The 26732-nt window shown below is 54.0% G+C and overlaps 1 protein-coding gene and 1 pseudogene across 1 annotated transcript in view; one reads left to right on the top strand and one right to left on the bottom strand.

Moving 5' to 3' along the window:
• Positions 1–26732, bottom strand: part of LOC127474812 (zinc finger protein 729-like) — a 463770-nt pseudogene that overhangs the window by 179195 nt on the left and 257843 nt on the right.
• Positions 1–26732, top strand: part of LOC127474856 (zinc finger protein 239-like) — a 218817-nt gene that overhangs the window by 148527 nt on the left and 43558 nt on the right.

The following is a 26732-nucleotide window of genomic DNA, read 5'->3' as shown; positions in this document are numbered from 1 at the left end:
GCAGCTTGGGATTGCAGTGGCACTGTCAGGGCTCTGCAGAGCTCCTGGCAGTTCCTGCATTTGTCCCCAGCAATACCAGAGAACTGCAGGGGTTGCAGTCAATCACTTGTGCTCTTTGGGACCCCGACTGGCTCTGCTGAATGGGAGCAGGCCTGGAGTTCCCAGACTGTTCCTGCATCCAGGGTCGGGCCTGCAGTGACGTTTGTGCAGCATTCAATTGGGGCAGTGGCAGGATGGCCATGGATCCATTCCTGCAGAAACACAATGGGGCTCCATCCCAGGCAGGGAGAGAATGGGCCCACAAATGTTGTAAGGATAAGAACCAGAGAGTTTTGGCCCTGTGGAATCCCATGGAACCAAAGGAACCCTGGGACATGGCAGAACCTCATGGAATCAAGGGGACCTTGCAGCACTTCATGGAACCAAATGGAGTCTGGGACGTGGCAGGGCCTGATGGAAACAAAGGAACCTCCTGGGAACAAAGGGACCCTGGGACACTGCCAAAACTGAGGGAGACAAGGGAACCCCAGGACACTGTGGAATCTCCTGGAATCCAGGGGCCATTGGAATACACTGGGGCCTCCTGGAACCAAAGGGAACATGGGACACTGCGGAACCTCATGGAATCAAAAGGACCCCGGGACTTTGTGGAATGTCAGGGAATCAAGGGACCAGTGTGACATCCCAGAACCTTTTGGAACCAAAGGGAACCAATGGGACATTTCGGAATCTCATGGAATCAAAGGTCCATTGTGACATTGTGGAACCTCACAGAATCCAGGGGCCATTCTGATTCTGCAAGGCCTTCTGGAGTCAAAGGGACCATTGTGACAGTGGGGAAAATGATGGAATCAGTGGGCCATTGTCCCACTGCAGGGCCTTATGGAGCCAAAGAACACTGGGAAACAGTGCAACCTCATGGAATCAAGGAGCCATTGTCCCACTGTGGAGCCTCAAGGAATAAGGGATCCAATCTTTGCCTCAGATTTTGTCAACAAATTAAATGTAAGGAATTACAGAAGTGGGATTGAACCACTTTTGTGCCACTGGTTTTAATGATTGGCAAAATGAGAATATTTATATAAAATGAATCTTTTATTCTTACAAATGATCAGACCAACGATCTTAATCAGAATTATTTACTATACAATACAAAGGCTAAAACTATTAGTAGTACATTATAAGATAGGATAGTGCACTATAATGAAGCAATTATTGAAACAATTATATTAAAGCTAACCAAAAGAAAAAAATATTACATAGAGATCTGATGTAACTCACCCACACCAACGGTTGTGGGGAGATTTCTTTTGCTCAGCCTTGAGGAGTGTCCTTGGAGGGCGTCCCCACCCAAGGCAGGAATCTCCACACATCTACCCCAAGAAGGGCTGTGTTAGAAGAACCTGCCTGGATGAAAGGGGAATGGACTTCTCTAGTAGGAAGTGATTGACTGCTCCTCACAAATGTGCTGCCATCAAAGAGGCCAAGAGGGTAAAGCCCCTGTGGGGTGGGAGATAATGGCTGAACTAGAGATGTGGGCAGGCCTGGCAGATTGATCCCAGCACACTCCCCAAACCCACCCAGGCAAGCTCTACGTGCTGACCATGGTGGACACAACCCCTGGATGGCAGGAGACACACCCTGTGCCTCCCAGCACTGCCCAGAACACCATCCTGGGCCTGGAAAAGCAAGTCCTGTGGAGACACGGCCCTCTAGAAACACTGGAGTTGGACAGCAGGACTCTTTTCCAAAACAACCTTGTGCACACCTGGACCAGAGAGCTCGGCATGGAGTGGATGGATCATATTCCCTGTCAGGCACCAGCCTCTGGGAAAGCTGAATGGCAGAGTGGACTGTTCAAAACCACCTTGAAAGCAATGGGCAGTGGGACCTTCAAACCTTGGGATGTGCATTCAGCAAAAGCCACCTAGTTAGTTAATCCTGTAAGCTCAAGAGATAAAACTCCAGGTCAATTCAGTGTGTAAGATCAGCTCAAAAGAGCAGGTCCTTTAATCAGGCCCACAGGCCCAGGGGAACACACACGACGCGCCCTCCCAGGCAATGGTTCTACAGTTTTAGAAGATGGTCTGTCCAATGCCAGAACTCTCCACCCCCCAGTTCTGCCCAGTTCTGCCTCCTGACACGCCCCTTGGGGAATTGGGTTTGGGGTCTTTGGGACCCCTTCTTCCTCATCTTTATCTTCTTCACAGCACGTACAGTCCTTGGAGCACCTCCAAAGTTCTGGGCTTGAAGGTTGCTTTGTCTCTTGTGGGATCTTGTTGTCCAGGCCTAGGGTGTGATGTTGTTCAATAGAAATGTTTTTCTACAATTCTACCTTGAAAAGAAGTCTAAACATGCTAAAGCAATTTAGAAAATTTAATATAAAATGGAGTCATAGGGTTGGGTCTGTGTAAACTACTATGCTAAAGGGTGGCTTATAATACAGCTACATTAACATCTACATTTACTACACAACTACTTTTAAAATATACAAAAAGCTAAAAAAAAAATATCTGGAAAGCTTTAAGGTATCACACAAACCTAGTTAGTTAACTCTACCACTTGAACTGGGTCTGCCCAAAAAGAACCTCTGCGTACCATTAAAGGGGATAAAATCCCTGTGGTCCATATGAGGAATATGTTAGGGAGGACAGTTCAGATTAGTCCTGCCTTAAGCTTTGCACAATAGAGCATTTCATTCATTTTCTCTCTTTTCGTCCCTCTGTGGATTGAGAGATCTTTTGACTTCATTGTGTGACTCACTGTGTGCAAAGGGAAAATATGGACAGGAAAAAAGTAAACAGGGGACAAAAAAGGAAATATTTTCTCATTGCTTCTTTAATACAAAATATTCACTTGGAATACAATTCTGAGATCTGTCTGATTAACCACAAAAGAATTGAAGACTTACAAGTAAATTACTCCCAGGGGCTTGTCTTGTTAAGATACCACCACTAAAAAGAGACTGTGCAGAAATGAGCAGACAAGGAAACCATCCCTAGGGGGCTGGGGAAGCAGGAACTCAGAGTCACTGGTTATGGGTGGAAAATGGACTGTGGAATGTGTCTGTGAAATCTGTCTAATAAACCTCAAAAGAGTGGAAGACTTAAAAGTAAATTATTCTCAGAGTTTGTCTCCTTAAGATGTTTTGAGTGTCAATGAGCCCTTTGGCACTGAATTCCTGAACTGAGGATCTGAAGACTGAACAAACCTCTAGAGAAGTAAAACTTATCAGGAAACCTCCAAGTTGCTGAGGATGTCAGCAAGCCCCAGTGAGGCCATCACTGAAAAGAGAGTGTGGAGGAATGAGCAGACAAGGAGACCATCCCTGGGGCTGGGGAAGCGGGAACTCAGAGTCACTGGTTCCAGGTGGCAAATGGACTGTGGGATGTTTCTGGGAGAGCTCCTAAAGGCTGTGCTGGTTTCAGGGGGAGTACAGTTAAATTTCTTCCCCGTGGTTGGTGCAGGGCTGTGTTTTTGGTTTGTACTGAACACAGGGTTGATAATCACAGAATCACAGAATAGGCTGAGTTGGAAGGGACCCACAAGGATCATCCAGTCCAACCCTTAGCCCTGCACAGGCCCATCGCCAAGAGTCACACCATGAGCCTGAGAGGATCATGCAAACACTTCTTGAGCTCTGTCAGCCTTGGTGCTGTGCCCACTGCCCTGGGGAGCCTGTTCAGTGCCCAACCACCCTCTGGGGGAACAACCTCTTTCTAAGATCCAACCTAACCCTGCCCTGACACAACTCCAGGCCATTCCCTCAGTCCTGTCCCTGCTCCCCACAGAGCAGAGCTCAGGGCCTGCCCCTCCTCTACCCCTGCCCAGGAAGTTGGACCTGCAGTGAGGTCTCCCCTCAGTCTCCTCTTCTCCAGCTGAACACACCAAGTGCCCTCAGTGTCCTCACACACCTTCCCCCCAAGGCCCTTCCCCATCTTCCTTGCCCTCCTTTGGACACTCTCTAATGGCTCAGTCTCTCCCTTCCATTGTGTCCCCCCAAACTGCCCCAGTGGTGCAGGTGAGGCCGCCCCAGGGCAGAGCAGAGCGGGACAATCCCCTCCCTGGCCCGGCCGGCCATGCTGGGCCTGATGCCCCCAGGACAGGCTTGGCCCTCCTGGCTGCCAGGGCACTGCTGACTCAGGGCCAACTGGCCACCCACCAGCACCCCCAGGGCTCTTTCCCGGCCCTGCTTTCCAGCCTCTCCTTCCCAGTCTGTCCATCCATCCGGGGTTGCCCCATCCCAGGGCAGAATCCGGCACTTCCCCCTGTGGAAGTTCTCAGGGCTCCTAAAGAGCCGGGAGGTCACGGGATGTCAAAGAGCCCCACGGAGCTGAAGGGACCCTTGGGACACTGTGGAACCTCATGGAATCAAGTGGCCACTGTGACACGTGGGGCCTCATGGAATCAGGGGAGCCCTGGGACACTGTGGAACCTCATGGAATCAAGTGGCCACTGTGACACGTGGGGCCTCATGGAATCAGGGGAGTCCTGGGACACTGCGGATCCTCACGGAATCAAGGGGCCATTGTGACACTGCAGGGCCTCTTTGAACCAAAGGGGCTTGTGCTGGGCTGTCACAGGCCAGGGCAGGGGCAGCTGGAGAGCCCCTGGCCCAGCCATGAGTCAAGGGCTGAGCCATCAGCTCCTGCTGAGAGAAGGGACCTCACAGGCCCTTGCGAAGGTGTTAACAGCGGGTCTATTGGCTCCCAGGATGAATATATTGACTCGGTAAGCTTTAGGGTGTATCCTTGATGATAAGGAAGTCAGTACGCAGCCCTAAAGGAGAAACAAAGCAGACTGTAAAGTTGGTAGGCCTAGGATGAGGGAACTACAATAAGGCCTTGAGCTTTGCTAAATGTATCACCAGTTGATCCTAGACAATGAAAACGCTGTTGCTTGCTTAGCTAAAATGAGGTTATTGCTTGCTGCTAGCAAGGGGTATAAAAAGGCAGATGAGAAAATAGAGACATCTTTTCTGCACACAACTAGACTCTTTGTGTCTTTATCGACCGCCACGACTCTACACCGACAGTGTTGTTATTGCTGGGCAGCACTTGCACAGCTCCAAGGCCTTTCCTGCCCCTGGTACGGCCACGCTGGGGAGGGAGCTGGGATTGCATGGGAGGGTGGGAGGAGACACACCTGGGCCAGGTGACCCCCCTGACCCAAGGGTTGCTCCAGACCATGGACATCACACTCAGGGTGTGTAGGGGGGAACTTTGGAGTGATGGTGTTTGTCTGCCCAGGTCACCGTTACTCGGGACGGGGCCTCGCTCTCCTGGAGGTGCTGAACACCTGCCTGCCCATGGGAAACTGGGAATGAATTCCTGGTTTGGCCTTGCACATGTGCACGTCTTTGACTCAACCCAGGAGTTTTGTCACTTCTACCCTTCTGATTCTCTCCCCCACCCCTCTGGTGGGGAGGGAGTGAGCGACTGTGCAGTGCTGAGTGTCTGGCTGACATTGCTAAACCTTGACAGATGGAAACTCCACAGGTCTCTGGGACCCTGTTCTAGTGCTGAACTATCCCCTTGGTGGGTTTTTAAAATTATTAATTATTTATTCTGTATGCCAAATTACTCAAGCCTTACAGAACTCAGTGCAAGATTTCATAGCAGGGCAAGGTGCCCTTCATATCCTTTAGCTTTTTAAGCTGATTCCACACAGAAACACTGCCCATAGGCCATGAGGCCTAGCAAGGGATTTCTCAAACCCAAGGGGAGTCACCTCTCATGGGTTGTGTCACCTCTGGGGCTCATTGATGACTGACCACGATTGCACTGTTTCCCCTTAACATTACATTGGTCAGACCCAGCTTGAAGGAGCTCTTGGCATTGAACTCTTTTGGGGTACTGAAGGTGCTCTGAAGGACAAAGATGTCATGGCAGGGCAGGACATAACAGGAATGCCTCAGGACACCGTTCCCCTCCTGGAGGAGGAGGTAGGCCAGGCTGGAACACATGGTTTTGTTGGAGTGAATATGGGGTGCTTTGTTTAGGCAACCACATACCCCAGTGGGACTTACAGCATTTGGGACCATTTTACACCCTCTGTAGGATCACTTTGTCCATAGGAGTCTCTTCAAGGCCATTCTCACTTCCTCACTCTTCAGGCTATAGATGAGAGGGTTAAACATGGGAGTCACAACTGTGTCAAACAGGGCAGAGTATTTGTCAGGATCTCCAGAATCCCTCGAGTAGATGACTTTAAGTAGACGACTGTGGCTGAGCCATAGAAGAGTGTCAGTACCCCGAGGTGTGAGGAGCTGGTGGAAAAGGCTTTGTGCCTGCCCAGAACTGAGGGGATTTTCAGAACTGCCCTGATAATTTGAATGTAAGACAGAACTATCAAGCAGAAGGGAAGGATTAAAAAAACCAGGGTGATGGTGTGCAGCCCCACTTGGTTCCAGAATGTGTCTGCACAGGCCAGGTCCAGCAACGGGGGGACGTCCCAGAAGAAGTGAGGAAGGTCACGGGATGCACAGAAGGGCAAAGGGAACAGCTGGTAGGTCTGTCCTGCCTGCACTGGTGCCACAGCCCCCCAGGAGCCCAGCAGCAGCCTGGTGCAGAGCCCCTGCTCATGGCCAGGGGACAGAGCAGGGGGTGGCACATGGCCATGGAGTGCTCGTAGGCCATGGCAGCCAGGAGAAGGCTTTGGGTGCTGCCCAGCAGAACCAGGAAATACAGCTGGGCAGCACAGCCAAGGAAGGAGATCCGGCCATCTGCCCTCAGGAGACACACCAGCATTTTTGGCAGTGACAGAGGTGTAGTAGACCTGCAGGAAGGACAAGTTCCTCAGGAAGAAGTACATGGGGCTGTGCAGGCTGGAGTCCAGCACAGTGAGGAGGCAACCAGGCTGTTCCCTGCCAGCACCACCAGGTAGATGAGCAGGAACACCGTGAAGCACAGGCCCTGCAGGCTGGAGTGGTCACAGAATGCCAGAAGAACGAATCCAAATCCAACAGTGTGGTTCTCCAAGCCTTTTCTTTGGGACATTTTCCCTCTGCAGAGCAATCCTGTGGCCTGTCCGCCACCACCCCCACTTCAGGCCTAGAGAAAGACTCCACACGCCAGCACACACGGGACTGCAGGAGGAGGGGAGCTGGACCAAGCTCTGCAGGAAGGTTTGGGAATCCAGCAGGGGCTGTTTGCTGCAGGGAGGTTTGCAAAGGGAGGGAAGAAGAGAATCCATGAGCCTGCATGACCCGGATTTGCCACAGAGATAAGGGAATCTTGACTTGTTTGGCCAGAGGGGATTTTATTAAATAGAATGCCTGGGGATAGAGGAGAAAAAAAGGAAGGAAATGCATAAATACCAGCCCCTTGCAGAACAGTCTGGCTTACATTCCTTGTCCAGATGTTTAATGCCTTTAATGTAAGAATGAGAAGAAAGAGGGTGAAAAAGGAGAAAAGTGATGAAAATGGGGAAGCAAAGCAAGGTAAGGCAAGGCAAGGGAAGGAGAAGCAATCCAAACAAAGCAAGTTCTTAGACCTTGGTGAGAGAGATTAATCCCAGCTCTCCTCACATGTGGGAGCTCATCCCCTGGCGCTCTGTCAGCACACCAAGATCTGGGAGACTGTCCAAGATCTGAATCATTCACCTTCACATGGTGAGGGGTGAATCCCATTGGAAGTAAACCAGGTTTCTCTCTTCCAGGGAATCCAGTGGCTCTGATGCATCCATGGGCATTTTAGCAGGACAGGGAAGCAACGGTTTATGCAGAAATAACAAGAGTTCCTAACTGTACTAAGAGACAGGTTAATGCAAGCAGTGCCAGTGTGTCCTGCAGTTTTCAGTCATCCAGAGAAGAAAGTGGTTCAAAGAGGGTGATCTCCCCACCATACCTGATTTGCCTGAACAGATCAGGGTTTTATAACTTCTGAGAGAGTCACTGATAATCCAACATTCCCGACCTTGCTGCTCTGTCCCTGGGATTCCTGAGCCCTCACAAATCCAGCCCAGAACCCGCTCACTCTCATCCCAGCCCTGCAACACTCCCCAGTGCCCTGCAAGCCCTGGCAGAGGCCCAGCAATGCTCCTGCTGCCCGGGGAGCTGAGCCCTCCCTGTGCATTCCCCACCCTCCCAGAGCACAGGGACTCCCTGCAGGGCTCACTGGCAGGGGGGGAGCTACAAGGCAGCAGCTCCTCCATCGCAGGTGCCTTCTAATGAAGCCACAACTCAGCTGAAAAGGGGTTTCAGGAACTCACTTTGGCCTGGGGAGGGAATGTCCTCTCCCAGGCGAGGGCTGAGGATGCTGCTGTGTCTCAGCCAGCACTAACACCCATTGAGAAGTCTTCTTAAACCCTGAGGTGTCACTGATGACAACAGCAGGTCAGAAAAAAATCAAGTATCCAATTAGCCAAGGGACAAGCACAGGGCATTTTTTCAAGAGAAAAATCTGAATTCACACAAACGTCATCCTAATACTTCGCTTATTTTCCCAAGGTATTTGTGCCATTTTCCTGTGAGTTTTATCTGTCTCATAGAGATGTCATTCAAAATTCCCAAGATCAAATTAAAGTTTGCATGAGAGAAAAGTCACCATGATTTTCTAATCTACCAACTTCATAACATAAATATACAGAAAAATTAAATATTCCTATTTAAAACCAAAAGTAATCACTGAGATACCCACATATATTTTAATTTAATGCTTTAACTCAAAGCAACCATTCCCATGCAGATTATCCACATATGAGCAATTCCTCCTTGTTCCCAAATGTTGTCAAAGATGCAGCCTCCTCTTTTTAATTCTCAGGTGTCTCCATGCTCCAAAGATCTCGAGTGGAGCCCAAAGCAGGCCAGTTTTGCTCCCAGGAACCTGCCAGAGCCCTTCTTGGGTGGTACCAATCTCACAGGCAGCGTTTCCCAAAGCTGGAGGAAGCCTGAAAAGGAAGGAAACTTCCCCAAACCGAGCCAGGCTTTTCTCAGCACCTGAGCTGCTACCCAGAGCCTTTGCCTCCCTGCACCCACGGCCTCCAAGGATCTGCTGGAGAGTCCCTGGGGAGGCTTTGTCAGGAATGGCCCTCGGGGGGCTCCTTAATGTTTCAAGGGACTGCAAGGTTTTCAGAGCAATTTGGGGTTTTGATTTTGCATTTCTGAGAGGTTTGTGCAACCATGTCCTCCAATTCTCTGCTGTAACAAGTCCCTTGAGAGCCTCAGACAGTGACAACCCTCAGTGGGGCTCATTAATGCTTCAAGGCACTCAGGGTTTATTGAGGTGCTTTTTTTGGCACTGAGCCTCTGAGAGGTTTGTTCAGTCGTGGCCTCCAATGACCTGCTCTAATTAGTCCCCTGAGAGACTCTGTCGGTTGTGACACCCGGTGGGGCTCGTTAATGCTTCAGGGACTGCAGGGTTTTCACAGGACTTTGTGTTCTGCTTTCCACACTGAGTGTCTGAGAGGTTTGTGCAATCCTCTGCAATTACCTGCTCTAATGAGTCCCTTGAGAGGCTTTGTCAGTTGTGACTCTCTGTGGGGCTCATCAATTTATTGAAGTAGTTCAGTTTTTAAGGGCACTTTGGCTTTTGCTTTTGACACAAAGTCTGTGACAGATTTGTGCAATCATGGCCTGCAGTGATCTCCTTCAAGGAGTCCTTGAGGAGCCTGGATTGGGAATGGCCCTCAGTGAGACCCATTAATGCTTTGAGATATGTTGAGATTCTCTTCTGACTTGGACTCATGGAAAGGTCTCCTCTCTCTCAGAGGAGAGCCTCACCTGAGGTTCAAGGACTCAGCGCCAAGTGCACCGTGGGGACCACGGGGCTCCTTAAAATCCATCAAGTGCTAAGAAACCACAGCTGTGCCTTGATTTTCCTCTAGTCTAGTGCAGTTAATCAGGAAGTTTTCTTAATACGCAGAAATACTTCAAAGGGGTTCTAATAAACATGCATTCTTATTTTCAAGGGTGTAGTTTCTTACTTTTCTCCTTTGAAAAGAGTTGATTGCAGCTTTCTCTAATTGATTTTGATCCAGGGTCTCTCCTAAGGAGGTTTGGACTGGTTGGAGCTTTCCCTTGAGGTCTGACACAGTGTGGACAACCTTGCTCCACATTTCCCAACTCCATCCTGTCTCTGCTCAGTCTCCTGGGTCCTGCTTTGCTCACAGAACTGGCTGCACACAGCAAAGAGGGCTTTTTCTTCTTTTTTTGCCACAATCTGAAACTCATGAGGTTCACCTTTGGTAACAGACACTCCTCAGCTGTGAGCCAAGTCCCTGCTGCCAGCAATGAGGTTCAGCTCCCCCAAGGCAAAACCGTGCCAGAAATGTTTTAGACACCCAGAAAGTGAAATAATAAACACGAATAAAGAGTTGGTACTGGGGGGACACTTGGGGATCCTGAGGGGCACTTATGGGGCAGTTTTAGGGGGACATTTAGGGGACACTTAGGCATCCAGGGGGGCGCTTCAAGGTCGGGGACCGTACTGGGGCTGGATGCCTGAAGAATGAACACACAGCCCTGGAACCATTGGATCTCCTGGATGATTGAAGTGCCTCTAATAGAAGGTGCGTGGCCTGCCTGCCCCTCCCGCCGAGCACCAGCTCCATCTCCTGCTCCTGCCCAGTGGCTTTGCAGAAATCCAGGGCTGGGTGTGGATTGAAGGCTGTGGCAAGGGACAGGATAAAGTTGCTTCACCTTCCACCCTTGATGTCTCAATGTCTGTGATCTTAGGAACCCTCACAAACCTGGAACAAGGCAGATTATCTGTTTTTGTAAGATATGTACATGGAGATTGTTTTGATCTGTGCTTAAATCGTCCTTGAATAAAAGAACTAATAGAAAACTATGTAAAAAAAAAAAGGAAAAGGGAAAAATAAGAAAAACGAAAATTAAAAAAGGGAGAAAAGAGATAAAAGGGAGAAAAAAGAGAAAAAAAAGAAAAATAGGAAAAAATGAGGAAAAAAAAGAACAAATAAAAAAGAGAAAAAAGAAAAAAGAGAGAGAAAAAAGGGAAGAAAAGAAAGAAGAAAGAAAAAAGAAAGAAAAGAGGGAAAGAAAAAAAGAGAAAATAAAAGAAGACAGAAAAACTAAAAACCAAAAAAAGTCCGATCCTCCCCCGCCGCAGGGACTACAACTCCCACAATGCCCCGCGCAGGCGGGGGGCGGGCAGGGGCCGTGGCCGCGCGCTGATTGGCTGCGGGGCGGGTCTGTAAAGGCGGAGGGCGCGCGGAGCGAGCGCCATTTTGGCCTCGTGGTCGGGAGTGAGGAGGACTCGCCTGCGGCCGCTGCACTTCGCTGGGTGAGTTGGCGGGGGGGCGGCGAGAGCGGGGTCTGGGGATCCCCTCGGGGGCTGCGGGGAGCGCGGCTGTGGGTGGAAAGGCTGGAGGGCTCGGGAGGGTTTAGCGGGGGGGTTCGGGGGTTCCCTGGGGACGTTTTGAGGGGTCCCTGAAAGGACTCGGGGGGGAGGTTGAAGGTCCCTGAAGAGTGCTGGGGGGCTCTGATAGGAGTTTTGCTTTCTGAGAAGATTTGGGGTGTCCCAGGTGGGCTTTGGGGCTCTCTGGGGAGGTTTGGGGTTCCTGGGAGGCTTTGCGGGGATCATGAGGCAGTTTTGGGGTCTCTAGGTGGTTTAAGGTGTCCCAGACGGTTTGGAGGGCCCGTGGGGGGGATTGGGGGTCCCTGAATGGGCTTGAGGGGTCCCGGGTGGGTTTTGCGGGTCACTGAGAGGGTTTGGGGGGTGCTGGGGAGGGATGAGATCTCTGAGGGGATTTGAAGGGACCTGGAGAAGGTTTTGATGGGTCGAAGGGGGATTTCAGAGGTTTTGAAAGGATTTTACAGGGTCCCCTAAAGCCCAGCAATGGAGTTCAAGGGGTCCCCCAGCCCCCAGGGGAGGGGTCCTAGGGATGCCCCCCAAAATCCAGAGGGGGAGATGTACCACAGCCGGGTAAGGGGATTCCAGTGCCCCCAGTATATCCCAGTGACCTCCCAGTTACCCTCAGTATGGCCCAGTAACCCCCTCAGTGACCACCCAGTGTGTCCCAGTGACCTTCCACTGCCCCCCAGTATGGCCCAGTGATCCTGCAGTGAGCACCCAGTAACCCCCAGTATGGCCCAGTAACCTGCCAGTGTCCCCCCATGTGTCCTGGTATCCCCCAGTAACTCCCCAGTGCCCCCCAGTGTGCCCCAGTTCCCCCCCAGTCCCTCCCAGTGCCCTCTCAGAGGGCCCCTGAGAGCCTGGTGAGGGGGGGCACGGAGAAGGGGAAGCCTGGACAGTGGGGACCCCTGGGATCCCCTAGGACAACAAAGTGGAGAACCTGGAGAGGGGGAATTTCTGGGAATGCAGCATCCCGAAGGCGAGAATCAGAGGAGAAGGGAGCCTTGGGACCCCCAACACTCCCAGCATCTCTAGGTAGAACCCCCAGCATCCCAGACAGGGGAGACTCTCTGAACCCTAAAGGGGGGAAACCAGAAAAGGGGAAATCTTAGGAGAATTTTTTTGGGCTCATCTTCATATTTTAGAGTATTTTTTAGGTGAATCTCAACTTTTTTCAGTTTAGGGGGGCAGGAGTCTTCTCACTCTTTCTTATAGGCTTTTGGCTGAATGTTGATGATTTGGGTTTTTCTGGGCTAAATCTTGGTGGTTTGGAGGTTTTTATGGTCACAGGATGCCCGGTGAGTTCTAGAGATGGACTTGGGCAGGAGGAACCCCCAAGCCAATGCACTCAGCCCTTGTTTTCCCCCCCATCAGGATCTGTCCTTCCCAAAGCTTGGTCGGATGGAGGAGGAGGCTGGGAGGAAGAGGAAGATGCCTTGGGCCCCCCAGGCAGGTGAGGAGGAAGTCAGTGTCCCTTTGGGCGGGTGTTGTGCTGGCTCTGTCAGCCCAGCATGGCCCCGGCTGCAGGACAACCCCGCTGGCGCCGCCGTCCTGCCGGGGCCGGAGTTGGGGGGATGTCCTTGGCCTTCCCTGTGGGCCGGAGGCAAATCCCCTGCCTGTCCTTCTTGCTTCCTGCCCCAGGCCCCGAGGTGAGGACGGAGAGCGCGGAGGACAAATCCCCCCGTGAGACCCTGGTGGGAGAGGCCGTTTTGAAGGGCTCCCCGGCGCAGGAAGGCAGCAGGGAGGAAAAGGGCCGGAGATCCCCCCGCAGGAGGGGCTCCAAAGCCATCCCAGGGTGCTCTGAGGAGGAAAGAGCCAGCCTGTGCCGGGAAGGCGGCCGGAGCTTGAGGGAGAGCTCTGAGCTGATGGTCCTTGAGCAGCCTCCCAGCAGGGAGAAGCCCTTTAAGTGCTTGGAATGTGGAAAGAGCTTCAGGCAGAGCTCCCATCTGATCCGACACCAGCACATTCACAGTGGGAAACAGCCCTACACGTGTGGGGAATGTGGGAAGAGGTTTCAGACCAGCTGGAATCTCCTCGTGCATGAGCGAACGCACACGGATGAGAGGCCCTTCCGCTGCACCGACTGCGGGAAGGGCTTCAAGCGGAACTTCACCCTCCTCAGGCACCGACGCATCCACACCGGGGAGAGGCCCTACAAGTGTGGGGAGTGTGGGAAGAGCTTCACCCACAGCTCTAACTTGACCAGACACCAACGGACCCACCGGGGTAATAGAAGCCCTGTGAGTGCCCCAACTGTGGGAAGAGCTTCGGCCACTGCTTCCACCCCAAATTTACCCCCTGATGGGGAGGCAACCCCTGGAGTTCAAGGACTGTCAGTCCATCCCTTTCGACCAGAAATGGCCAGTCCCCTTTCCCAGGGGCAGCTTCTTCCAACAGGACCCTTCTTGGGGGGAGTGTGGAGATTCCTGCCTTGGCTGGGGACCCCCCAATGTCAGTGCTGGAGGTTCAGAGCAGAGATCTCCCCACCAGCGTTGGTCTGGGGGAATTCCATCCATCTCTAATTAAGAATTATTGCTTTTGTGTCAACTTTAGTAGAATTGCTTCAACAATTGCTTTAGTGTAGAGCACTGTCCTATCTTATCCTGTACTCCTGGTAGTTTTAGTGTTTCTGTTGTGCAGTAAATAATTCTGATGAAGATCTTTTGTCTGATCATTTGTAACCCCAAATAAATTCATTTCTATCAATAGATCTGATTTGCCATCATTAAAACCTGGGGGACAAAAGTGTTTCAGTCACACCTCTCTATTTCCTCTAAATTTAAAATGTTGGCAAGATTCAAGGCTGAGATTGGATCCAGCAGCACCCAGCACCCCACAGGAAGTTGGGAGCTCAAGAGAACCACTCCCTTTCCCAAAACCTGGTGCCAAAGACCCCCATGGGACCGCTGAACCCACCAGACCACCCTCCCTTTTCCACCCTTCTCCCTCTTCCTTCCACTTTTCCATGGTCCCCTCAATCCCCAGACCAACCAGGATCACTTTTGGGGTCCCAACCCCCATTTTTCCCCCCCTCCCACCTCTTCCACATCATCTCCCCAGTCCCCTCATGCTCAGTTTGGGGTTCCCACCCTCACCTTCCACCACTCTTCTGACCTCTCCCACCCCTCTCCCATCATCCCCCAAACCTCAGTGTCCCTCCCCCCTCCATTTTTTTGAGGTCCCATTCCCCTCCCCCTCAGTTTGGGGTCCCACCACCCCTTCTGTCCCATCTGACCCCCCTTTTTCCACTGACCTACCCCTTCCCACCCCCCGCTCACCCGAGAGCTCCTCGCCCACAGCCGGGGGGGCTCCCAGCACCACCAGTGCTCAGAGAAATCCTCCAGAAAAGGGGTTGGGTGGGATCCTGGGTGGGCTTTGAGTGTTTTTGGGGGTCCTTGAGGGGCTGTGGGGAGGTTTTAGGGGGGTCCCAGCACCTTTTGGGGTGAGCTGGGTGCCTGTTGAGGGGCAGGTGCCCTCCCAAATGTCATTTTATTGTAGAATTCTTTCAACAGAAGAACCTAACTTGTCACATAAATAATGTTGACTCTAATTACAGTGCTGAAAAGTCCAGTTGATTTACACAGAATGAAAAGAAAAAACAAAACAAAAAAAACCCCCAAGCATGAATACCCTTGAGATCATATAAAAATGGCATACTTCATCTAAATTGTGTCCTTTTCTGTTTAAAATTGAAATTGGTCTAAAATAGGTTAATGTGATTTTAGGTAGTAATTTTAAATAATAATCTACAGCTACATTTCACATTACACATTTTCCCCATGTTTATATATACTTCTTTTTTTTGAAGTATAAGTAAGCTGCAGTTTTGCAGCAGGAAATCTCCTCTACCACAGAGCTCTTTCAAGAGATCTTAAGCACAGCCTGGATCTCATGCTAAGGCTGAGGTTTTGGAAAGACATCTCCTATCACATCACATCCTCCTCTGTGACATCACAGCTCTCCTATGAAATCACAGCTCTCCTTTGACATCACATCCTCCTCTGTGACATCGCATGTCTCCTATGACAAAACATTCTCCTCTGTGACATCACAGCTCCCCGTGACATCACATCCTCCTCTGTGACATCACATCCTCCCTGTGACATCACATCCTCCTCTGTGACATCACATCCTCCCTGTGACATCACAGCTCTCCTGATGCCTTCAAATCTTCAGCAAAAACCACGATTCAAACAACGAGCACTGCTCTTCTGTTCCCACTGAGCCAGTTGTAGGTGGCTGTGATTTCATAAAGCAGCAACAATGGGCCCAAACCCATGGTGTCCTTCAGATGCGCCGTGTCCTGAGCAGACTGCGTCCTGCTTGTCCTGCCCTGCTGCCTGCAGGACAACTTCCCCCTCGGCACACCCCCAGCCCCAGCCTTGTTTGGGAAGCTGAGCTCTGGCTGAGGCTTTCCCCAGGAGAAACCTCATTTGTCTCTCCTCAGGGCAGTCCCCCCAGCACCCAACCAGGATGGGGCACAGAATGAGTGGCCCCAGCTCTGCCTCCCCAGGGGTGTCCAGGCATCCCACGAGGCGTCTGCTGTTGCTGCATCACCACCTCCCCTCACCAGAATGGATTTGGAAGGCTTTCCAAGCACAGGGAGCCAGAGGGGACCAGAGGGAAACCTCAGGGCTCCCAGAGGGACTAGAGGACAAACAGGGAGTCTGGGTCACCGCCCCCATGGCAGAGGATGGGACTCCACTGTCCCTCTCTTGCACCAGTAGCATGTTTCCATCTTTTCTGCCCTGGGGAAAAAGTATCCTTTGACTTGGAAGAGCTGATTAGCATCATCTTGTGATGCCCTGGGAGGGGATTAGTTTTGACAGAATCACCTACAGGAAAGTTTGGAGACCTCCCTCAGTGTGCCCTGTGCCGGTGCTGAGCACATGGAGGGAAACACACCAGGAGTCAGACGGCCCTGCCCAGAAGAACTGACTGCCTGAAAGAAGTTCTTGCATTTTCTCTTTTTTAAAACCCAGTTCTTTCCTCAATATTGCCTCTGGCATGAGTGGCTGAGAAGGGATAAAACAGGAAAGAAGCCAAGCCATCAGGGAAAGAGCCAGATGATGAAAGGTTGTTAGCTGTTGAGAATTTCTTTGGGAAGAAGTAGATTAACTTGAGATAGAAATTTGCAATATACCGTGGAACCTTATTCAAAGTCCAGCTGGAAAATACCTTAGTGTTAAGAGTGTGAAATAAATCCTAAAGTGTCATCAACTATGTCATTTTCTCTTTATTCCCAATCACTAATTAAAGAAACATAACTCAGAAGTGATCTCACTCTGTGCTCCAGTGACATTAACATTAGAACAATATTGTCACTGTCTACTGGTCTCTTGTGCTCCTCACTGGCAGGCACTTGGTGCACCCCTGGATATCCTGCTAATGAGTTAAAAAACTAACCCTTCTAAAGTTCCAGATTTTCCTCACCTGTTTGGACACAGTTGGACAAACTGGACCAAGTTATGACTTGAAAGCCACCTGCTGGATTTAGCATTAATTACTCCTTGTTTTGATCTGAGGGAAAAAGGCTCACACAACACAATCTCTGTGGGCCCAACAGAGAAAACATCCCCAGGATCCTGTTAGAGCACAAACCTGCAAACAGGGATGACAGGTCAGAGAATCACAGAATCATCAAGGTTGGAAGAGACCTTCCAGATCTTCTAGTCCAACTGTCAACCCAGCACCACCAGAATCACCCCTAAACCCCATCCCAAAGCGCTACATCCAGATGCCACCTGAATGCTTCCAGAGACTCCACCACCTCCCTGGGCTACTTGTTCCAATGCCTGAGCACTCTCTCAGGGGAAAAAGGGGTTTTGAATATCTAATATGAACCTTGCCCAAAGCAATTTGAGGCCGTTTCCTCTCTTCCTGTCACTAAAGGCTTTGCAGAAGAGACCAACCCCCACCCCACTAAAACCTCCTTTCAGGTCATTGCAGAGAGTCCCCCCACCCACCCCCAAGTCCCTTCCTACTGAGCAGCTCTCCAGCCCCTCTGCCCCCAGTCTGGAGCGTTCCAGGGGGTTGTTGGGACCCAAGGGCAGGCCCTGACACTTGACCTTATTGATCCAGCCTGTCCAGATCCCTCTGCAGAGCTGAAGTCAGACCACCAGCAGTCCAAGGTTTCAGTTCTGCTGCCCCCTCCTTCCTTCATTCAGAAAGGAAAATCCCATCATTTTGGGGTCTCTGTGCCCGTTGGCTCCTACCACCACATCCCCCACCAGTCACAGAATCATGGAATGGTTTGGGTTGGAAGGGACCTTAAAGAGCATCTCAGTCCAACCCCCTGCCATGGGCAGGGACACCTTCCACTGGACTCAGAGCTCAGAGCCCCATCCAACCTGGTCATGAACACTTCCAGGGATGGGGCAGCCAGAACTTCTCTGAGCAACCTGTGCCAGGATCTCACTACCATCACAGTCCAGAAATTCTCCCTAATATTACATCTAACTCTTCCCTCTGTCAGTGTGAAGCCATTCCCCTTGTCCTGTCACTCCAGGCCCTTCCCAAAGTCTCCCTCCATCTTTCTTGTTGGCTCCCTTCAGGCACTGCAAGGCCACAATTAGGTCACCCCAAAGCCTTCTCTTCTCTAGTCTGAACAATCCCAGTTCTCTCAGCCTTTCCTCACAGCAGAGCTGCTCCATCCCTCTGATCACCTTGGTGGTCTCCTCTGGACTCACTCCAGCAGGTCCATGTCCTTCCTGTGCTGGAGCCCAGAGCTGGAGGCAGCTCTGCAGGGGTGACAACATTACAGCCCTGTGTGTTCCAGCAAGGACACTGTGGAACCTCCTGGAGTAAAGGGGCCATTGTGACACTGTAGGGCCTTCTGGAGCCAAAGGAGACCTGGGACACTGGACAATGTCATGGAATCAAGGGACCACTGTCACCCTGGGAAAACTCCTGGAATTCAGGGCCCATTGTGACACTGCAGCTCCCCATGGAACAAAAGGAACCCTGGGACGCTGCAGAAACTCCTGGAACCAAGGGACCATTGGGACATTGAGGGGGCTGATGGAATCAGGAGGCCATTGGGACAATCCAGGGCCTCATGAAATCAAAGGAATTCTGAGACACTGTCGAGCCTCCTGGAACCAAGGGTTCCTGCTGACATGTGTGTCCTCCCGGAACCAAGGGAGCCCGGAGATATTTCTGAACCTCCCAGAATCCAGGGGCCACTGTGACCCTGCAGAACCTCCTGCATTCAAGTGCTCCTTGTGAAACTGCAGGATCCCCTGGAACCCAAGGATTCCTGGAACACTGCAGAGCTCACGGAACCAAGGGGCCACTGTCCCACTGCAGCTGCTTCTGAAGCACAAGGGACCCTGGGACAGTGGGAAATCTCCGAGAATCCAAAGGGCATTTGGGGACTGCAGGGCCTCATGGAACTAAAGGAACCTTTGGAGACTGTGGAAGCTCATGGAATCCAGGGGCCATTGGGGCATGTGAGGCCTCCTGGAAGCAAAGGAACCCTGAGAATTTATGTGGGAACAACATAAGGCAGCAACAGCTGCATTCAGTTAATTCGAATCCAAAAGGAGTGTTTTGGCCTTGACTGGTGTTTTCCATCCAGAGAGTGCTGTTTGCCAAAGTGGAAACCACTTGGAACGCTCTGCATGGCAGCCTGTGTTTTTCTCTGGTGGCTGAACACAGCCAGCACATGAGGGGAGGGGAATGTGTGGGATCAGGGCACTGCTTTGGGGCCATGCTGGGAATTCCAGTGGACTAAAAGACAAAGCCCAGGCGCTGTTTCCAAAGGAACCCCAATGAAAGGGGGACACCGGAAAGATGGGTGGACAAGTCCCAAAATGGAACTCTGTGTGTGCAGCCTCATTTTCTCCTTCAGTGCCCACAGGAGAGGGGGCAAACAGTGGGGGTTGGGACCCCAAAACTGTTCAGGGGGGAAATGGGGGATTGAGGGGACAATGGGAATATGGAAGGAACAGGGAGAAGGGTGGAAAAGGGGGGGTGGTCTGGTGGGTCGGATGGTCTCATGGGGGTCTTTGGGCACAGAGGGGTTGGGAAAGGGGGGTGGCCCCCCTGAGCTCCCAACTTCCTGTGGGGTGCTGGATCCAATCTCAGCCTTGGATTATGCCAACACTTTCAGTTTAGAGGAATTACAGAGGTGTAACTGAATCATTTTTGTCCTCCAGGTTAAATGATGGCAAATCAGATCTATTGAGAGAAATTAATTTATTTAGGGTTCCAAATGATCAGACAAAAGATCTTCATCAGAATTATTTACTGCACAACAGAAACACTAAAACTACCAGGAGAACGGCATAAGATAGGACAGTGCTCTACACTAAAGCAATTGTTGAAGCAATTCTACCCAAGCTGGCACAAAACCTGTAATTCCTAATTACAGTTGGATGGAACTCCCCCAACCAACATTAATGGAGAGAGATCTCTGCTCTCAACCTCCAGCAGTGACCTTGGGGGGTCCCCAGACAAGGCAGGAATCTCCACACACCTCCCAAGAAGGGTTCTGTGAGAAGAAGCTGCCCCTGGGAAAGGGGACTGGTCCTTTGTGGTAAAAGGGATGGACTGACAGTCACTGGACTCCAGGGGTTGCCTCAGCATCAGGGGGTTCATTCGGGGTGGAAGCGGCAGCCAAAGCTCTTCCCGCAGTCGGGGCACTCACAGGGCTTCTCTTACTGGTGGGTCCGTTGGTGTCTGGTCAAGTGAGAGCTGTGGGTGAAGCTCTTCCCACACTCCCCACACTTGTAGGGCCTCTCCCCGGTGTGGATGCGCCGGTGGGTGACAAGGTGGGAGTTGTACTTGAAGCCCTTCCCACAGTCGGTGCAGCAGAAGGGCCTCTCATCCGTGTGCGTCCGCTCGTGCAGGAGGAGATTGGAGCTGGTCGGAAACCTCTTCCCACATTGCAAGCACTTGTAGGGCCGTTCTCCAGTGTGGATGCGCTGGTGGGTGAGCAGGCCGGATTGCTGCCTGAAGCTCTTCCCACATTCCCCACACTTGTAGGGCCGTTCCCCACTGTGGATGCGCTGGTGTTGGATCAGGTTGGAGCTCTGCCTGAAGCTCTTCCCACATTCCCCACACTTGTAGGGCCGTTCCCCAGTGTGCGTGTGCTGGTGGGTGAGGAGGTGGAAGCTCTTCCTGAAGCTCTTTCCACATTCCCCACATGTGTAGGGCAGTTCCCCAGAGTGGATGTGCTGGTGGGAAAGGAGGTGGGAGTTTCGGCTGAAGCTCTTCCCACATTCCTTACAAGAATAAGGCCGTTCCCCAGTGTGGATGCGCTTGTGGGTGTGGAGGTTGGAGCAGAAGCTGAAGCTCTTCCCACATTCCCTACACGTGTAGGGTCGTTCCCCCGTGTGGATCTGCTGGTGGGTGAGGAGGTGGGAGCTACAGCTGAAGCTCTTCCCACATTCCCCACACGGGTAGGGCCGTTCCCCAGTGTGGATGCGCTGGTGTTGGATCAAGCCCGAGTTATCACTGAAGCTCTTCCCACATTCCCCACACCTGTAGGGCCGCTCCCCGGTGTGGATGTGCTGGTGTCTAATCAGGTTGGAGCTTTTCCTGAAGCTCTTCCCACATTCCAAGCACTGGAAGGGCTTCTCTCTGCTGGGAGGCTGCTCAGGGACCACCAGGTCAGAGCTCCCCCTCAAGCTCAGGCTGCCTTCCCGGCACAGGCTGGCTCTTTCCTCCTCAGAGCACCCTGGGCTGGCTTTGGAGCCCCTCCTGCGGGGGGATCTCCGGCCCTTTTCCTCCCCGCTGCCTTCCTGCGCCGGGGAGCCCTTCAAAACGGCCTCTCCCACCAGGGTCTCACGGGGGGATTTGTCCTCCGCGCTCTCCGTCCTCAGCTCGGGGCCTGGGGCAGGAAGCAAGAAGGACAGGCAGGGGATTTGCCTCCGGCCCACAGGGAAGGCCAAGGACATCCCCCCAACTCCGGCCCCGGCAGGACGGCGGCGCCAGCGGGGTTGTCCTGCAGCCGGGGCCATGCTGGGCTGACAGAGCCAGCACAACACCCGCCCAAAGGGACACTGACTTCCTCCTCACCTGCCTGGGGGGCCCAAGGCATCTTCCTCTTCCTCGCAGCCTCCTCCTCCATCCGCCCAAGCTTTGGGAAGGACAAATCCTGATGGGGGGAAAACAAGGGCTGAGCACGTTGGCTTGGGGGTTCCTCCTAGAACTCACTGGGCGTCCTGTGTCAATAAAACACTCCAAAACACCAAGACTCAGACAATAGCAAGAAGACCCTCGCCCCCCCAAACTGCAAAACGTTACAGCTAAGTCAAAAAATACTCCAAACTATGAACATGCAGCGCAAAAAAATAATCCCAGAAATTCCTCCTCTCTGGTCTCTTCCCTCTGGGGTTCAGAGGGTCTCCCCTGACTGACCCTCTGACTCCTCTGGGGTGTTGGGGGTCCCAAGAGTCCCTTCTCCTCTGACTCTCACCTTCAGGGTGCCATATTCCCAGACATTCTCCCCTTCCACGTTTTCCACTTTGTTGTTCTGGGGATCCCAGGGGTCCCCACTGTCCAGGTTTCCCCTTCTCTATGCCCCACTTTTCAGGCTCCTGGGGGTCCCAGGGCTCCTCCCTCTCTGTGCTCCCCCCTCCAGGCTGCCGGGGGTCCCCCAGCTCCACCATCTCCCCGCTCCGCCCTCCACACTCGGCAGCTCCCGGGCTCCACACCCACCCCCGGCACTCCCGGGGGCCCCAAACCCGCTGTGTCCCCCCCGATGGCACCGGGCTGACAATGGAGCCGGCGGGGCCTGACCCAGCAACACCAACCCCCACCCTGGGGGGGACCCGCATCCCCCCACCCACCGCCGGGGCTCTGCCCCCAACCCAGCCTGGCACCCCCAAAAAACACCTCCTGCCCACCCCCAAGAGCCACCAGAAGAGGAGAAGCAACAGCAGGAGAACAATCAACCCCCATCCCATGGGTGCCCAGGAAGGGGGAACTCCTCCCAAATATCCTGGGGGAGCACAGGGGGTCGTGACACACTCGGGCTGCCAGCACAGATTTCCCTGCAAAGTCTGCAGTGGGTCAAGCTCTGCAGAGGAGATTGTGCCACATGCATGGGATTGCAGAGGCTCCCTCGGGTCCCCAGCAGGAATCAGCAACCAGAAAGAGACACAAAAGGTCCCCCCTGAAGAGTTCTGGGGATGTGTCCTGTAGGGAGGGGACAGTGTCACCCCACCAGGGCAGGGTTGGCAAGTGGGAGGCTGCTCCAGGGCTCTGCAAGAGGCCTCGTGCTCTGCTCGGCCCCAGCACTGGCTGGTCCCAACACCCCCGGCTGCCCCCGGCCCTGGGCAGCTCTGCTGCCACAGGCTGTGCCCTCACCGTGGCCCTGCAATGGCCCTGCCTGTCCCTCACCCGGGGCCCTGCCCGTGGCCCTGTCCCTTGGCTCTCTCTCTGCCAGCTCAGTGTGGGGCACACGGGCTGGGGGTCCCTCCCAAGCCCCCCGGGCAGCCGGCGTTGGCTGGGGGGATGTGAGGGCTGGGCCTGCTCAGCACAGCCCCGGCCTCGTGCCCAGCGCCTCTTTCCTGACCCACACAAGAGCTTCCCGGCCCCCCCAGGGCTCCCCTGCTGCTGCCTCTGCTCCTGGCCCTGCCTTTGCTGCTCCCTTGGCTGGGGCAGCGGCTGCAGGGGGGGATGGCAGCAGCTTCAGCTCCACGGCACTTCCTGGGGGGAGCTCAGCCCGGGGGGACGGGCAGGGACCTGATGGGGATGGACAGGGGCCCAGCAGGGACAGCCAGGGCCTGCAGGGGAAGGCACAGGCACAACCTGGACCCCCACACTGCCAGGGCTGTCTCTGCTCCTCCTTGCAGGCTCCGTGGCCAGGCACAGTTTGTGTTCCTGGGTGCCCACCATCTCAGCACTTGGAGACGCTCAAATCAGCGCCCGCAGCTCTGCAGCAAAGCCCCAGCTCACCTGGCACACAGGGGATGGACACAGCACCTGCTCGGGGATGGGCACTCACAGCTTTGTCTCTTCCCCACCACGGGGCTCTCCTTCCTCAGCAGCACCTCTGCCTTGCACTTATTCTCAGCCTCACCTCAGGGACAGCTCTGGGCTCACCTCCGCGCCACTTCTCAGCCTCACCTCAGGGCCTGGGCTCAAGGACAGGAACCTGCAGGGAGGGGACATCAGGTGCAAGCTGAGGGCTGCCTGCTTGCACTGGCCTCTGGGCTTCTTTCTCCTTCTACAACCAGCCCACAACTCAGCCTGCTTTTCCAACACCACACATTTACAGACTAACCTTGGAGATAGATATGGACAGACATCTCTATCACCCTGGGGATGGAGCCTCAAGCATGTGCTGCCACAGGAGTGGCAATCAGAGAATCACAGAATCAGCTGGGTTGGAAAAGACCTCTGAGATCATCAAGTCCAACCCTGGATCCAACCCCGCTGTGCTTCCCAGACCATGGCACTGAGGCCACATCCACTCTCACCTTCAACACCTCCAGGGACACTGACTCCACCCCCTCCCTGCCCAGCCCATTCCAAGGCCTGATGACTCTCTTGGGAAGAAATTGCTTCCTAATATCCAATCTAAACCTCCCCTGGCACAGCTCAAGACCCAGCCCTCTTGTCCTACTGCTGCTTCCTGGCAGAACAGCCCCACCCCCACCTGGCTCCAACCTCCTGGCAGGGACTTGCAGACAGTCAGGAGGTCTCCCCTGAGCCTCCTCTTCTCCAGCCTCAACACCCCCAGCTCCCTCAGCCTCTCCTCACACCACTTGTGCTCCACTCCCTTCCCCAGCCTCGCTGCTCTTCTCTGCTCCTGCTCCAGCCCCTCCAGGGCCTTCCTCAGCTCAGGGGCCCAGAGCTGGACACAGCACTCCAGGGGTGGCCTCACCAGGGCTCACTCCAGCCCAACAATCCCTTCCCTGCTCCTGCTGACACACTCTTCCTCACACAGGCCACCAGCCATTGGCCCTCTTGGCCACCTGGCCACACTCTGCCTCCTCTTCAGCTTCCTGTCCATCCCCACTCCCAGCTCCCTTCCTGCCTGCCTGCTCTCCAGACACTCTGGCCCCAGCCCGGGGGGCTGACGGGGCTTCTTGTGGCCAAAGGGCAGGACCCGGCCCTTGGCCTGCTGGAACCTCATCCCCTTGCAATCAGCCCATGGATCCAGCTGGGCCAGGTCCCTCTGCAGAGCCCTCCTGCCTTCCAGCACATCAACACACCCCCAGCTTGGGGTCACCTGCACATTTGCTGATGAAATGCCTGGTTCTGCAGCAGCTGCAGATGCTCAAGGGGCAGCAGGACAAAGTCAGGGGCCTGGGGGGGCCTGGGGGGCTTTGGGGTGCGGGAGGGTCTTGGGGGATTGGGGGTACAGACCAGGACAGACCAGGACAGACCAGGACAGACCAGTACCTCCTCACTGCTCCCCAGATCTCTCCTGGAGCTGGGCCACCTTGTCCTGGGACACCTGAGCCCCCCCCAGGGCCCTCCCAGTACAGCCCAGTGCCCCCAGTACAGCCCACTGTGTTCCTGTCCCAGGGTGCCGGGTGATCCCTCTTTGGGGGGCGTTGGAAGGGATTTCAGGGGGGGCTGGGAGAGATTTGGGGGGATTGGGGGAGGGGTTGGATGGGGATTTGGGAGGTTTTGGGGGGCTTTGGGTGCATTTAGGGGAGTTAAAAGGGGTGTTGGGAAGTCAAAGGGATCTGTAGGGGGAGGTGATTAAAGGGAAAATGGGGATTAGGGGACATTTGGGGCAGGTTAATGATGTCTGCGGGTAAAGAGGAGGGGCAGCACCACACTCAGGTGAGTCCTGAGACCTCTCTGGTGTCCCCAAGACCTTCTTGGTGTCCCTAATTTCCCCCCTTAAGACCCTGAGACTCTCCTGGTGTCTCCAATGTCCCCAGGGCCTCCCCATCAGCCCAATTCCCTTCTTGACACCCCCAATTCCACTGTCCACAAACCCCTCCCCACTCTCCCCAGTGTACCCAAACCCCATCCCTGATGTCCCCAACCCTCCATCTCACCCCAGGAGCCCCCCCTGGACCGTCTGACCCCAAAAACACCCCCACACACACTCACAGAGAGGCCAAGGACATCTGGGGACACGTTGGGAACAGTTGGGGGGTACTGGGTGATTACTGGGGGATACTGGGACACACTGGGGGGAACCAGGGGGCACTGGGAGGGACTGGGGGGTTACAGAGAGATGCTGGAAGAGCACTGGGAGGGACTGGAAGTTACTGGGGGATTACCAGGACACACGGGGGGACACTCAGAAGTTAGTGGGCCATGCTAGGGGGTTACTGGGTGATCACTGGAGGATCACTGGGCCATACTGGGGGGCAGTGGGAGGTTACTGGGACATACTGGCTGGTCATTAAGGAGGTTACTGGGCTGCACTGAGGGTCGCTGGGAAGTCACTGGGCTATACTGAGGGCACTGGGATCCCCTTACCTGGATGTGGTACATCTCCCCCCCAGACTTTGAGGAGCACCCCCAGCACACCTCCCCTGGGGACTGGGAGATCCCCTGAACTGGGCTTTGGGGGACCCCCGGGCACCCCTTCCTGTGGGGTTTCTGTGTGATGAGTGTTGGGGGTCTCTGGGGTTCGGGCGGGGTCTCTGGGATCCCCTTTCCCTGGGGCCGGTTCGCGGGGCCGGCCGGAGCGCTGTGGCGGGAAAAGTAATGGCGGATCGCGCAGAGCCTCATGGGAGTTGCAGTTCCCTCTTCAGTACTCCGCCGGCGCGCCTGCGCAGTGCAGGCAGGGCGTTATCTAAGGCCCCCTCCTCATCCCCCGCTCGTTCCAGGCCTGCGCTCTGACCCTCGGGAACCCCCGAACCCCTCGGCTAAACCCTCCCGAACTCTCCAGCCTTTCCACCCACAGCCGCGCTCCTCGCAGCCCCCGAGGGGATCCCCAGAGCCCCGCTCTCCCGCAGGCCCCGCCAGCTCACAGTGCAGCACGGAGCCAGCGCCATGATGGCTCCCCGTAGGCAACACAGCGCTCTGCGCGCGCACCGCCTTTACTGACCCCGCCGCAGCCAATCAGGGCGCGGCCCCGCCCTCCGCCCGCCCGCCCGTCAGGAATGTTCGCACGGGCGGTGCCGCAGCGCCCTCAGCCTGAACTGAACCTGCTTTTACCTCATGAAATCTTTGATCTCTGTTAGCCAAGACCCTCTTTCCTTCCCCAATTGTCTTGCCCGTTTGGGGGGAGGGGGGTGTCATAGCGGCCCTTTGCACTTGAGCGGACTGAGGTTTCTACCACAAAGGGCCAGTCCCCTCTCACAGGGGCAGCTTCTTCCAACAGAACCCTTCCGGGGGGTGTGTGGAAATTCCTGCCTTGGCTGGGGACCCCCCCAAGGTCAGTCCTGGAGGTTGAGAGCAGAGATCTCCCCATGAACGTTGGTCTGAGGGAGTTCCATCCATCTCTAATTAAGAATTATTGCTTTTGTGCCAGCTTTAGTAGAATTGCTT

The sequence above is a fragment of the Manacus candei genome, unplaced genomic scaffold, assembly GCF_025592945.1.
Source record: "Manacus candei isolate 608988 ecotype Guabito, Panama unplaced genomic scaffold, ASM2559294v1 h1tg000045l, whole genome shotgun sequence".
NCBI classification, from domain to species: Eukaryota; Metazoa; Chordata; class Aves; order Passeriformes; family Pipridae; genus Manacus; species Manacus candei.
Note: the sequence above shows the minus strand (reverse complement) of the source record. Positions and strands in the feature narration are given on the sequence as shown.